This window comes from Lissotriton helveticus, chromosome 8, assembly GCF_964261635.1.
Source record: "Lissotriton helveticus chromosome 8, aLisHel1.1, whole genome shotgun sequence".
NCBI lineage: Eukaryota > Metazoa > Chordata > Amphibia > Caudata > Salamandridae > Lissotriton > Lissotriton helveticus.
The window spans coordinates 467,644,262-467,659,405 of record NC_136069.1 but is presented as its reverse complement, the minus strand read 5'-3'; the positions used below and the strand labels follow the sequence as shown (position 1 = coordinate 467,659,405).

At 51.2% G+C, this 15,144-nt stretch overlaps 1 protein-coding gene across 6 annotated transcripts in view; it reads left to right on the top strand.

The window, feature by feature from the left end:
• Positions 1-15,144, top strand: part of RCBTB1 (RCC1 and BTB domain containing protein 1) — a 255,543-nt gene that overhangs the window by 27,423 nt on the left and 212,976 nt on the right. For 5 of the 6 annotated variants that reach the window (XM_078657360.1, XM_078657364.1, XM_078657359.1 and 2 more), the window contains exon 2: positions 3,425-3,499. The exons of the other annotated variant lie outside the window; for it this stretch is intronic. The gene's annotated coding sequence lies outside the window, so the exon portion shown is untranslated. The remainder of the gene's footprint in view (positions 1-3,424; positions 3,500-15,144) is intronic. 6 annotated transcript variants of the gene reach the window in all.

The following is a 15,144-nucleotide window of genomic DNA, read 5'->3' as shown; positions in this document are numbered from 1 at the left end:
TGGCTAGATGGGTTTCCTGGAGGGCCACCACATCAAGATGGTGATCCGACAGGTACTTCCAGAGTTTTTGGCGCTTTTGCGGGGAGCTGGGACCCTTCACATTCCAGGTTCCTACACTAATAGGCATAGTGACATTGGGAATCTCTGCTCTGGAAGCCTACCAGCATGATCCTCTCCCACTCCCCGACCAGTGTTACCACTACTCCACATGCACCCGGGCTAGGCCCAACTCCAAGCCTCTCCCGCCAATCCCCCCTCCACCCCTCAGTCGTCGCCAGATCCGCACCACCCCCAGGTCTCCCAGCGCCAGGCTCACAAGGCGTCCCGCAAGGCAGCCCACACCGATGACAACTGGATAGAAACACCCCTACCAGCGACCAGGCCAATGTCCCTCCCCGGGAAGCAGCACAACGCTCAAATAAGAACTCCAGGTCACTCATCACCAAGCAGCCAGTAACAATGAAACAACTCGCAGTCAGGCATGAAGCAGAGAGTGCTCCTGAAAAGAGTCCCCTGCACCAGACGCTAAAGGAAAACACCTTGAACGCAAACAGCACCTCGCACACACAGCTTCCGGACGCCACCACCATCCCAACCCCCCCACCCCAAGTTCCCACCAATCGGGCCTCCTACGATTCTCCGAGCCTACTCTGTGCCAGGACGAGGAACGGCGCCTTCTCCGCGGCGAAGGACTCCGACGTTCGGATGTCGGGGTCTCATCTCCAATCCCCAGTAGATCCTTCGCTTCCCGGAGAGAACGAATCTGTGCCAACCTGTTCTGCCATCGGAAGATGATTCTGAAAGGGTGGCCCCAGGAGTAGGAGATATTGTGCTCCCGGAGATAGGTAGTGACAGGACGGAACTCGCGTCTCTTCTGGAGTGTCGTCGCGGCCAAGTCCTGGTAAAGCTGAGGTCGATGATCTCGAAATTGCAGAGAGGGGACATCACGAGCCTTCCTCAGGATTCTTTCCTTGACTTGGAAGTCATGGACACACACCAGGATATCTGGGGGAGGACCTCCGTTCCGCCTGGGCAAGCCCACTCTATGAACCCGATCCATTCTGATCTCCCGTAAGTCTTCCTCGTCCAGGATCTGGAGGAAGAGAGCCTGCACATATTCTCGGAGATCCCCCGCTTCACCATCCCAGGGGACCGCCCGAATGCGAATGTTGTTTCGGCGGGAACGGTTCTCAAGGTCTTCAGCATGGGCCTGCAAATCAATATTCTGCTCCATGAGGCGGAGCACGTCCTGCTGCAGCAGGTGGACATCATTGGCCATACTGAGGTCGTGATCTTCGAGGGTGGCCACTCTTTCCCCAATACCATCGACATCCCTCCGTACCTCGCGGAGATCCGACGTGAGCTGGGCGCGGAGCTCCGAGATATCGTCTTTGATGGAGGTAAAGAGTTCCTTCATGAAGGCCTTAGTTGCTGGGGCCTCATCATCAGATCTTCCCGACGACGAACTCTGGCCCGGGGAGGCCCGGCCCTGAGAGCCCTTAGCAGTCCCTTCTTTCCCAACTTTCCCTTTGCGAGAATTAGCGGCCATCACTGCCCAAGTTCCTCGCCCCCAGGAGGCGGAAGAGCGCTCCGCAATGGACTGGAGGGGAGGGCAGGCCAGGGAAACTCACAGGGCCACCAGCCGCTTTCCAACGTTCCAATATTCAAGAAAGCTTAATAATGCCGCCCCTCAGTCCAGTGCCCCAAAGGAGACCGCAGGGGGGGGGGGGGGGAACGCGTGGCAGCGCCAAGGGAGCCGGCTGCCCCGCAGTGCTGTTCCGCTATACCCACAGCCGCGTAGATCAGTCAGCGTTATCCCCCCACGCCGCCTTGTTCCGGCTCCAGTCTCGGCCTCCCTTCACAAATCGCTCACCGGATCTGCACCGCCTCCAGGCCCCGGCCGCCAGGCAGACTCTCCTCCAGGCAGACGCACCGCTTCTCCAAGCGACCCCTGTTGCAATGCTGCGGATGCTGGGCAAGTAGCCTAACAGTAATTCTCCTTAGGGGCGTCAAGCACAAGCGTACCCTCCGCCTGTCTGCCACCACCGGGTCACGTAGTCCCCCGGCGCCAAAGAAGGCTGTTTCCCGCTCCGCCGCTTGTCCGCAGCACCTCCGCACCTGGGGGGGCAAGTCCGCCCCTGCTGGAGCAGCGGACCGGCCACCGATCAAAAGCCGGGCCTCAGGAGCAGCGCCGCCCGCTTCCCGGACTAGGCCGCGATCCCTGGCCTCGATTGATCCGCCGGTCGCGCCTCCACTCAAGCCCCCGCGGCCTCAGGCCCCGCCTCCTCCCGAGGCTCCAGGCCGGAGCCAGGCAGGCGGCCGTCCACGTTCAGGGGTGTTCGAAGGCGCCCACCGGGTAGCTTGGGCTCGCACCCCTCACTCCGGTCGCTGAGCCGCTCTGAGTTGTCTTCCGCTGCAGGCGAGGTCCCAGCCCGGAGCGCCGCGCAGACCCCAGACACCAGGTAGCGTCGCCGTCACGGGTTCGTGTCCCTCGGGTCCGGGGGGCTCAGGAGTCGTCCCAGCGCCGATTCCTACTCCGGAGGAGCTCAGGAGCAATTTACCGGCATAGGAGTCTCCAGGTGCTGCTGCTGGAACAAGGCTATGCAAGGCCGGGCGCCGGAGGGGACACACAACACGTCCTACTCCGTCGCCATCTTGGCCACGCCCCCACATTTCAATTTTTTAAGTGTGTTAAGAGTAGCCTGGTATTGTTTTTACAAAATGCAGAACATTACACCACCAGCATTCATTATTTTCACAAAACCCAGATCAACCAGTTCAAAAAGGGAATCATAGGTTAAGGTCTTTTGAAAACTATTTGATAGCCTTAGATCTAAAAAAGTATTTCACAGAAATAAAAAAGGCCTCCGTGTTTAATTTGGTCAGAAGTGCAGAAACGTTTTTGGTCGCCTTACTGAAACTGATCCTAAAGCATTACAATTCGGCAGGTGGGACGAGTCCCCAGAAATCTTTAAAAGATTGTATTTACATACAGGAGGCCGAAGCATCACTGTTTAGAGACATAGGTTTTCACAAAACTGCAAGCAGCAAATAAGACTTATGTTGTAGTTTTTAAAAACAATATCTGCATTTTGTGAATTTGAAGGGCTACTTCACCAGTACATCAGAGATCAATTATTGGTTCATTGTTTCAACAAGCATAGAATATTTTTTTATTATGTTCTCAGAACCCTTCAATGGAAGAAACTATTCATGCTGCTAAAGGGTGTGAGAAAGTTAGAGAAATTTTTAGAAAATCAAGTTCTTTCTGTTAATAAGAAAGTGTGCCATAGGAAACTTTTTTCAAACATTTGATTTGAGAAAGGGAGTATGAAGATCACTAATGACTCAGCCTTGCCAATCACTATCTTTTCACATAGGACCTATGCAGAAAAATGGTCTAATGTCAATTTTATTCCTTCAGATATCAATCCCTTAACCTGTGGAAGAAAAACAATTGACAGGTTTGGATATTTTGAGGATCGTATCGCTTTCTCAGGTAAGATAATACATTAAACAATTTGATTTATAAAAAAGGATCGAAACATTTTTCGTTGGCTGGAATCAAGGACTGTTGGGAATTAGTTTACATCCAGGCACAGCCAAAACAGTGATGTCTGTCATAATTTTAGAAAGGTCTTTGCAAAAAGTTTAATACTAACAAATTATGTTAACCTTGGACAAATTAGGATTTGTTGAAGAATTTGATAGAATCCGATAGAAAGAACCTGTGTTCCAGTTTGCTTCAAAATTTACAATGTACATTATTGTAAAAGGCAAGATTAAGGTAATGTGTTGCAAAAAATGTGTTGAGATAAGTTTTGCAAAACGTGACACATCACAGTGCATTAGTAACGTAGATATACGAAAAAATGGTGAGTTTGCGTTTGTGCGCGGATTTAAGATTATTGAACAAAATCGTATTACTAAATATCATTCCCTCCTACAAATATTTTTCATCCAGTGATCTTTGATCTGCTTACCATCTAATGCTTTTGTCTCATGATTCTGGAGCTTTAACCACCATTTGGGGGTTTCAAGTACATGCAAATGCTATTTGGACCTCAATCAATAGTCTTGCTCTTTCAAAAAACAATGTATAAATTTTTTGTTGAAATCAAAGTTGGTTTGCCCTACATGATTATATTTGAATCTATGCCAAAATGATGCAGGATTCAGGAACACAATTAAACTTTAGGAATTGTTTTGAATATTATAAAAAGTACAGGCGTGTCTGTAAGACTAGATAAATATATGTTTTTAAATGATCACAAAGAATATCTCACCAATTTACACATGATGGCATCAAATGAAAAGTAATCTAATTTCAGGTACTACCGAAGCACCATGTCCTGGAAAAAGCGATCCGTTATGGTCTTTTACCTAGGTTTATGTGAATAATATCCACTTTTGTACGAAGATGTACTACACTTACTGAAACATTAAAGAGGATTGTGCGAACAATCTTAATTTCAAATGTGGAGTTGAGGAACACCTTATGGTAGATGCTCCTGTTTAAACCCATTCTTTACTGGGACAGCAGTAAATACCATAGGCTTAAGTAAATACCATAGACTTTGCTCCAAAAACATGTAACAAAATTACAGTGCTTTCAAGAGAGGCACTTGTCTGCGCTTAGGCAGCGGAACACTTCAAAACATTCATGTAGGTCAGAGATTTTATTTTTTGCAACAAACTTTTAATATATTTACTGTGTGAAAAAAGAATAGGAAAAGTGAACTTGTGATTGCTGCGTTTGTTGGCCAGATTTCAGAATACAATTTTAGAATAGAACATATTTTGGTTAAAATTCTGGTGCTGATTGTCCATCAAGATTTCTCATCAGAAACAATAAGGGGGGGTATGCATTGCAAAAGTTAGCGGAATTTTGTGTGACATCCAGAGGACGCTGCAAAAATCAGAACTTAACATTAAAGCATTGACCGAACATCAGACAGAAGCAGCGCGAAAATGCCTATTTCACAGGCAGAGCTCTAGCGGAAACAATATGGCTACCTAGATTCTCTAACCACATTCTAGAAGTGGGAGACTGTAAGGGACATATGCAGAAAGACACCTCTCATATCCTTCAAACATTCGCAGCTTAATTTGCAGACCTGTATTCCACACACATGGAAAGGCCAGCGGAAGTGTCCACTTACTTAGAAGACACTGCGCTGGCATGGATCAGGGACGCTCATAGGGAGTTCCTAGCTGCTGAAATAGAAGAAGACGAAATAAGAGCAGCCAAAATGCAGCTAAGATCGGGCAGAGCTCCGGGCCCCGATGGGTTACCACCTGATTTTTACAAATGCTATGTAGAAGTCTTGGTCCCGATACTCAGGAAAGTTTACAAAGAGGCCACTACGACAGACCTACCACTGCCTATGATACGTGAGACCATGATCATATCCCTCCTAAAACCTGGGAAACCCGCAACTAAGTGTTAGGCATACAGGCCGCTATCCCTCATAAATTGTGATGCTAAAATATTAGCCAATAGACAGTTCGCTAATGAACCTACTGGTCCTTCCAGACCAATCTGGCTTTGTATCGGGGCATGCCATCTCCTAAAATCTACGAACCCGGTTTGCACTTATACATAGATCCTGACCTCACGGCAGTGGCAGTATTTCTAGATGCCACCAACGCATTTGATTCACTAGAATGGGGCTATTTATTCACCATACTGAAAAGAATGGGATTCGCTTCCTCTCATGGGTCACCTTAGTGTAACCTCAACTGCGGGCGACGGTACAGATCAGTGGCTGCTGCTCTCACCTCATAATTATATCATGGGACACCAGACAGGGATGCCCATTATCTCTCCTAGTTTGTGCTCTGGAACCTGTGGCTGGAAATTGTGGCAGCACTACAGATATCCTGATCAACACTTACTAGCGTCTATGTACGCGAATGACATCACTTTATATCAACGAGATCTGCACATGAACTTAAACCCTGTCCTTCGGGAATTCATACGTTCAGGGAGATGTCGGGAGTTGCCATGAACTATGTAGTCCTAGATGTTTCCTCTTACACCAAACACGCACAAACTCCCATTAGACTACCCCTTGATGTAGTGCGATTCCAACCTTAAATAGTAATCTCCAGACACAGGAACGCGACCTTGAGGGCAAACTACGGCACTGCAGTTGACACCATCACGGAATCAGGGTCACGTTGGATCACTTTGCCGCTGTCACTAGCAGGGCGCATCTCTCTGATTTAATATGGCGATCCTGCCAAAATTACTTTACTTATTCACAAATATACAGTACTCCCCGTGCGCCATTTTTTCATACACTGTAAACACAACTGATTAAATTAACGTGGGGAGGCAAACAACCCAGAATATGTTAGAGCACACTTACCCAACCCTTTGAAAAAGGTGGCTTTGAAGCTCCAGATATGGAACTTTATTACCTATGTGCTCAAGCATACTTTGCTGTGTATTAGTTTCAGTCACCACCATACATTTCACCCCCCTCAGTAATTTTTCTGTTTAGCTACTCCACCAGGCCACCTCTGTTGGTTCCTCAGCGATTGGACGCCCGCGGGCAACAATTCACGCTTTATAAATTTACCAAATACAAATACATGCTACACTTAGCAATAGAGAAAGGCTACATGGCCCCCTCTCCTCACCACAGCTTTCTTAGGAGCCAAGCCTCCCTGTGCCGGACATACCCTCTCAATAGTGGGTTGCACTGGGTGAGCCTTGAAAAAACTAGCGGAAAAATTAGATAAGGTGCTACTATACTCTCCATTAATGCTACTGCCCTATCATCCCTGCATGCTAGTTACTCATGAGGTGACCTGTAGGAACATGCTACAAAACAGAGGGGTCCCAACATTGTGAGATCTTTATCACAAAGGAAAGTTTAAAGATCGCGTGACGTTCTTTCAGAAGGGCACACACTCTCCAAGGAGGCATTTTTGTATATCATGTATGTCATGGCAGCCACTCCTGCCATTCCAGGAGAACCTCCTATGATCCACACACTATATGCACTATTACAAACTCCACAACTTACACATATGGTGTCCTGACTATACAGCACTGCACTGATGGAACTCCTGGGGGAGGTGGGAGGAACACATGCTGGATGGGACTCAGAATTAGACACCCTGTAGACAGATAAACAATGGGAATACTGTTGCAAGCAAACAGAGGCAATAGCAGTCAACAGCTGGTTAAGAACAATACATCATAAATACCTTCAGCGGGTTTATTATACCCCGGCGAGACTTCATACGTATCAGGTGAGATCGGATGATCGCTGTGCACGATGCCGGAGTGAGGGGGACAGACTTCCTACATCTAGCGTGGATTCGACAGTAATACAATGGATAGGCACTAACCCAATAACTGTACTCCTAGGCTACACAGAGGAGATAGCAGCACGATACAGAAAGCAAGTCTCACTGGGACTGTTGCTAGCGAAACAGCAAATTGATTGTAGGTGGGGGAGAGGACGAGCCCCAAACTTCAAGGAATAGTTAGACGTCATGACTTACTGCAAAGACCAACTCACAGCTTATGCTGAACTGTTACCAGCCACTTCACGACCCTGCAATATCTGGGGTCTGCTACAAACCTATTTGCAAGAACAAGCAAGTGAGGAGACAGAAAATAACACTGCCTAGCGACCGTAATTGATTATTGATTGGTGACCTGTGACGGGTCAGGGGGACGGTGGGGGAGGTGCTGGTAGGAAATACTAGATGATGTGTGGGAAAATGTGGGCCAGAAAAGCGCAATTTAATTATGTGCCTAAGGCCCACAGGCCATTGACCCAAGAACAACAAGCCCGGAAATTGAGAGACACTTGTGGAAACTATCATATGTCAGTGCAATGTAATGATGTTTGAATGTTGTATATGAAAATCTAATAAAACAAATAAAAATAAACAAAGATTTCTGATCAGATATAGAGAAAATTTGATTACTAAGATTGTGTGCTAGCAATTATTGACAGGGTCAAGTAGACTATCTCTAGCCAAGAATAGGAAAATGGAGGCAAGATGGATATTGTATTACAGATGTCTGAAAGAGTCTTTTAAGCAAATGTTGGGTTATTTAACAAATTTGATAATTATCGCATGCGTTAAAATAAAACTAAACTCGTAATTCCATCCTGTACATAAACAAGGGTTTACGCATGGCGATGAATTTAACCAGTCACTCATGAGGACCTATGTGAAAATTGATAAGGAGTAGAAACTGGAAATGCATTACCCTCAGAGTTAAGGCATAAATTAATAGTCTTAGCTCGTTAGGGACATCTTGGAATTTCTTCTACAAAAACAATTAACACTCAATGGTGATCAGGAAAGGATTTTGATGTCAACATTTTCATTGGTTTCTGTGTTGAATATTTAAACTCAAACACTTGTGGGTGCATACCAAAAGATGTTGTCAGACATATGTCACTTCGACAAGGAAAGGACTACGTAAATGTAGTTACTGATTGATTTGATGATCTAAATACCAAAGCTATAATTACATGTGTGAGGAATGTTTTTGCCCAGGAAGGTTTTCCTCGAAAATCAATATGTACCATTTGCATTCAGTTTGCAGTAGAGTGCAAGATTTTTTCTTAACCTGTGGAGTGACACCTTCAGCTTTAGCTCTTCATAGTTCAAATCCTAATGGTATTGTTGAGAGAGCTAACCAGTTATTTAAAGATGTTGTTCAGACCACAGTTGCTGATAGTGCAGATGTTGAAGATATATGAAAGAAAAGTTGCACCTCATTCATCAACAGACTTTAAGACTTTTTCATAGTAAAAATACAATTACAAAGTTGGTTCTAGCTTGGCCGCAAAAGGATTCTAAGACTATCTTACCATGGAAAATATGACTGAGTAACAGATTAAAAAAGAGTCTTGACAAGATACATGTAGCATAAGAGATCTTTTTTAAAATTGGTTCAGATTCTAAAAGTGAAGAAATCTGGATGGATTTGTAAGGAGTTATTAAAATATTCTGAATCCCATTGAATAATTACAAAACATTCTGTGAGTTTAGACAATGGTAAACGGTGACTAGAGTGAAGAGTTTTAATTACATGAGACAATTAATGTTCAAAAACAGCAAACTTGAGAAATGTTAACCGAATTCAAGTAGCCTATTTAAGTGTAATCGGGAAGACTCCCATAATTATCTGCTAAAACGCTGTCAGTTTGAAAAGTGGTTTAGTGTCAAGGTGCTTACAAGAATTCTTGGATATGAAATTATCTCTGATAATGATAATTTGAATGAATTAATAGTAGTGAAATGAATGATGATTCTAGGTCAGGACTGGAGATTTTGGATTAGGCTGTTCTTTCTTTACTTTATTACTCCAGCAGCCATTAACAAAACATGACAAAATTACATTTCCTATAAGCCCATGGGAAAAATGGATGGAAAAAGTCTTAACATATTGTCCAATCCAGGTCTAGGATGGCCAGTGACCTTCCCCTCAGAATGCTCTACCCTCCTCTTTCATCACTGCTCCAGCAGCATCGAGTTGAGTCCGAATTTTCTCTCTGATATTAATGTTCTATTATGCTTGATGCACAAGGTTTTTTATCTTAATTGTGCCTGGCGCAAGCGTTTCTTTAAGTGCTATAGAGCTTTACGGCCTCACGCAGCTTTGAATTCACTTGGTATTTTTTGTTGTTGTTACCGCCGGAGTGTCTCTCGCACCATACGTGGTCTTCCACAGAACCGGTAGGCTCTGACGTGGTGCGGCCCTCCCGTCGCTAGGGTACCACATCTTTAATTTCTGTCCGAAACCCCTGGAGTCCAGGGAAGACCAGTCTGGCTATGAAACCCCCTACCTCCAGGGCAGCCCTCAACCTCCGCCATTGACCCCAAGAGGAAACTCGCCAATGATGCAGGGGTAGACACTGTTGCGTTTGTGTGCTTAAAAAAGGCTTTTATGGATGCCCAACCCTGCCCCCCTCGAACTACTCCCCAACCCACAGAGGACAATCTGCCTGCAGCGATAAGGACAAGCCCCCCCCAGACCTCTGATGGGGATGGTGACTCGGGCAGGCCATGGCGCCCAGCGTGCTCAAACCAACCTCCGGAATCTGATGTAGCCAGTGACATGCTAAACCCGGATGACCTGCTTAGCCCCCGGTCAGCTGAATGGGTTCCGGCCCCTATAGTGGCTGCATATATGGCATCTAGGCTTCGCAAGCACTTGGGTAAAGAGGTTAGAAGCTGCGTTAAGGTGGAATGTCCGAGACCGACACTAGAAGGAAAGGCCACCCTCACCCCTGAGGTGGACCCTTAAATGGCCACCTTCCTGTCAAAGTTTATTAGAGACCCTAAGAAGAGCATTGATCGTTTCTGGAGAGCGTGCCAGGATAAGCTCCTGGACACGGCTGGCCCATTAGCTAAAATCTTTAGAAAGGCGACCCCGGGGGAGGCAGAAGATGTCTGACTGACCACCCCTAGGTCCACCTCTCCGTTAAGAAGTAGCCGAGCGTTACTGAGAGGCCTCCTGGGTGAGGGCCCTCTCCTAGGATCGCACAGCCGAGTAACCACACACTACAAATGGACACCACACCAGAGGTCGAGTTCGTAAGCTTTATCAGGAAATAAAGGTGGCTGGTTCTCAGCGATAGGTACAAGCAGACCGAGGGGTCTGTAAAGTCTCGCAAGAGGGGATCAGGGTAGCGGGACAGTCTCGGTTGGGGAGTAGGAAGGGATACCTTGCGCACAGCTCTCAATCCTCGAGCCGGGGGTTCCGAGAGGGTGAGCCGCGGCAGCGCCAGCAGGCTCTTAGGATGGTTCGGCAAAGGTGGGCCGCGGCAGCGCCAGCAGGCTCTCAAGATGGTTCGGCAACGGTGGGCCGCGGCAGCGCCAGCAGGCTCGCAAGATGGTTCGGCAAAGGTGGGCCGCGGCAGCGCCAGCAGGCTCTCAAGATGGTTCGGCAAAGGTGGGCCGCGGCAGCGCCAGCAGGCTCTCAAGATGGTTCGGCAAGGGTGGGCCGCGGCAGCGCCAGCAGGCTCTCAAGATGGTTCGGCAAAGGTGGGCCGCGGCAGCGCCAGCAGGCTCTCAAGATCTCTTCAGGTTCCAGGAAAACGAGTTCTTCTGGGGTCAGCCGTGACCGCGTCAGCAGGGCTTTCCAGTCCAGGATACAACTGTCGTCCTACTCCGGGGCTGGCCCAGATATAGGACTGGAGTCCTTTGATGTCCGGACCCTCGCGCCTGGGGGTCAGAGGGGCCGGGGTGATGGTGTCCAGACACCCAGCAGGGGGGTGGAGCCAGCGCCCAGGGAGGCCGGAGGGTGATCGAAACCAGGCGTCCGGGGACGGCTGGAGGGCCATCGAAACACCCTTCTCTCCGGGATCTGTCGAGTGGCCACTCGACCACCTGGGTGGATCTTGGTGCCTTGATGTCTGGGCTGTGCTGAGGCCTGGGCCGGGGACGAGGCCACGTGGTCGTGACGTGGTGGGCCCAAGATGGAGTCGGGCGCAGCCTCATGCTTAGGTCGTGAGGGGCCCACGCTGGAGCCAGGTCGGTAGTGGGGGTCCGGGATGGTGGCCGGACCAGCAAGGTTGGGGCGTGCAGTGTCGGGCAAAAGGGCTGCCCGATGCTGGGTGGAGGGCCGATGTCGTCCTGGGCCCGCCATGCGGGAGGGGTAGGGCCACGCCATGAGGCCGGGTCCAACACGCGTCCCCCCCAGCTGAAGGCAGGGGAGAGTCACCCATCTTCTTGGGGATTCTCCTCGCCGAGGCGGAAGAATCTGGAGAGGCCGTCGGCATTGGCGTGGTCGTTGCCGGGGCGATGCTCCACAGTGAAGTCCATCCCTTGCAGGGAGATGGACCATCGCAACAGTTTCGGCTTCTTGCCCCGCATCTGCATCAACCACCGCAGGGGCCGGTGGTCGGTCTGGACCCGGAAGTGGGTGCCGAAGAGGTAGAGCCGGAGCTTCTTTAGGGCCCACACGACGGCGAAGGCTTACCTCTCGATGGTGCTCCAGCGCTGTTCTCTGGCTAGCAGCCGCCGGCTGATGAAGGCAACGGGAAGGTCGATTCCCTCAGGGTTCACTTGTGAGAGGACCGCCCCAATGCCATGCTCCGAGGCGTCGGTTTGGACCACAAACTCTCGGCTGTAGTCGGGGGCCTGGAGCACAGGGGCGGTGCACATGGCAGTCTTGAGAGTCTCGAAGGCTGCTTGGCTCTCTGGGGTCCAGCACACCTTCTGGGGTAGCTTCTTGGAGGTCAGTTCTGTGAGGGGCCCCACAATGCTTCCATAGTCTTTGATGAAGCGCCGATAGTATCCTGTGAGCCCCAGGAAGGCTCGGACGGCGGTCTGGGTGATTGGGGGCTCCCAGGCCCGGATGGCGTCAATCTTTGGATGGAGGGGAGCCACCCGGCTGCTTCCCACCTGGTGTCCCAGATACGTCACGGACCCTTGGCCGATCTGGCACTTGCTGGCCTTTATTGTTAGTCCGGCCCGTCGGAGGGCCGTCAGGACCTCCCGGAGGTGGGTCAGGTGTGCATCCCAGCGGAGGCTGTACACTGCAATGTCGTCTAGGTAGGCGGCGCTGAACTCTTCTAGCCCGGCCAGCACTCTATTCACGAGTCTCTGGAAGGTGGCCGGGGCGTTTTTCATGCCGAAGGGCATCACCTTGAAATGGTAGTGGCCATCCAGGGTCGAGAAGGCTGATCACTCTTGCGCTCCAGGGGTGAGGCCGATCTGCCAATACCCGGCCGGGAGATCGAAGGTGCTGAGATACTTCGCAGCCCCCAGGCGATCGATCAGTTCATCCGCCCGGGGATGGGATGGGCGTCGGTCCTGGTGACGGCATTCAGCCCCCGGTAGTCAACACAGAACCGGAGCTCCGGGGGCGTGCCGGGGGCGGTGGCTTTAGGGACCAGGACAACTGGGCTGGCCCACGGACTGTCGGAGGGTTCGACTACCCCCAGCTCTAGCATCTTGGCCACCTCGGACTGGATGCAGGCCCGAACTCGATCGGGCACTCGGAAAGCTCGGTGTCTTACAGGCGGGCTGTCTCCGGTGTCTACATCGTGGACACACCACCAGGTGACTCCAGGGGTGAGGGAAAACAGATCTGCAAACTGCCCCAGCAGCTGCCGGCAGTCATGGTGCTGCTCCGGGGTCAGGGTGGAGGAGAGCATGACCCCTTCGATGGAGCCGTCCTTCTCAGTGGTGCTCATGAGATCCGGCAGTGGTTCGGAGTCGTCTTCAGCTCCTTCATCGGTCGCTAACAGCAGGCTTAGTTCAGTGCGGGCGAAGTGCGGCTTGAGCCGGTTAGCGTGTAGGACCTGGAGGGGGTTCCTGGGGGACTCCATGTCCACCAAGTAAGTGATGGGGCTCTTGCGCTCCACCACTTTGAAGGGCCCCGTCCACTTGTCCTGGAGGGCACAAGGTTCAACCGGGGACATGACCCAGACCTGCTGGCCCGGTTCGAATTCGATGGACGAGGCGTTCTGATCATACCAGCGTTTCATCTCCTCCTGACTGGCTTCAAGGTTGGCTTCGGCAAGTTCCCGGAATTTCCGCGTCTGGTTGCGGAGGGTCAGGAGGTACTGGTAGACATCTGGTGGGGCACCTCAGACAGCCGTCTCCCAGCCTTCTTTGACCAGGCTGAGGGGGCCCCGGACCGGGTGCCCATACAATAGTTCGAAGGGGCTGAACCCCAGGGACTTCTGTGGTACCTCGCGGTACGCAAACAGGAGGCAAGGCAGCAGAACATCCCATTTGCGTCGTAGTGGCTCCTCGAGGCCCTTGATCATTCCCTTCAGTGTTCGGTTAAACCGCTCCACAAGTCCGTTTCCTTGGGGGTGATACGGGGTGGTGAACTTGTATGTGACCCCGCACTGTTGCCACAGGGATCGCATATACTTGGAAATAAAGTTTGTGCCCCGATCACTCACGACTTCCCGGGGGAAGCCGACTCTGGAGAAGATCCCCATTAGGGCTCGGCCTACTACTGGGGCCGTGATGGTTCGGAGGGGGATGGCTTCCGGATATCGGGTGGCATGGTCCACCAGCACGAGGATGAAGCGGTGTCCTTGAGGGGTGCGGGGGTCCAGGGGCCCCACGATGTCTATCCCCACTCGCTCGAAGGGGGTGGTGACCACGGGATACGGCTGGAGCGGGGCTTTGACTTTCCCCCCGCTCTTCCCGCTGGCTTGACAGGTCGGGCAGGATCGGCAGTGATTGTGCACATCGTTGCGCATTTTCGGCCAGTAGAAATGAGTCACCAGGCGGCTGTCAGTTTTGTCCTGCCCCAGGTGCCCGGCGAGGGGCACATCATGTGCTAAGTTCAAGAGGAAGTCTCGAAATCCGAGGGGAACGACCAGCAGGCGGCTGGCCCCTAGTTCGGCAATCTTCTGTTCACTGTAGAGAAGGTTGTTGTCCCAATAGACCCAGTGGGACCCCGCAGGGTCTCCAGCGGCTTGAGTGGCGGCTTGTCGTCGAAGTCCCTCGAGGGAGGGACAGGTGCTCTGTTCTTGTCGGAATTGTTCGCGGGTGGGGCCACCTTCTTGGCGCCACTGAGCTAGTTCCGGCAGGTGGCCGAGCTCGGTGATTTCCTCATGGCTGGGCCCCGGGGGGCCGGGTTCAGGGTCGGTATCCTCAGGGATGGCGGGCGGTGGAGGTGCGGGCCACTCCGGCTCCTCGATCGGGGCTTTCTCCGTTGGGGGGGAGGCCCGGGCGGACATGGAGCAGGTGGTCGCACAAACCCACTCGGGAAGGCCTAGCATCCCCAAATGCTCTTTCCGCTCTACGCCGGCCCAGAGGGAACTTTCCAGGTCGTTCCCGAGGAGGCAGTCCACGGGGGCATCGTCTCGGACAGTCACCTTCAGCATGCCCGACACCCCTCCCCACTCGAAGGGGATGCGGGCCATCTGGCACCAACTTTCAGAGTTGTCAGCCGACCGCACTGGGCACAAGACGTTGGGGAGGATTTGTTCTGGGGTTACCAAGTGGCAGCGGACCGCCGTCACGCTGGCTCCAGTGTCCCGGAGGGCTTCGGCCCGGCGTCAATTGATGGTGACCCATTGGCGGTATTTCTGGGTGTTACCTGGGATCGGGTCTCGGGGGATCATGTCTCGATCACCCAGGCATGCTTAGATCATGGCTGCGGGCTCCCACTCGGCCTGCTCGGGG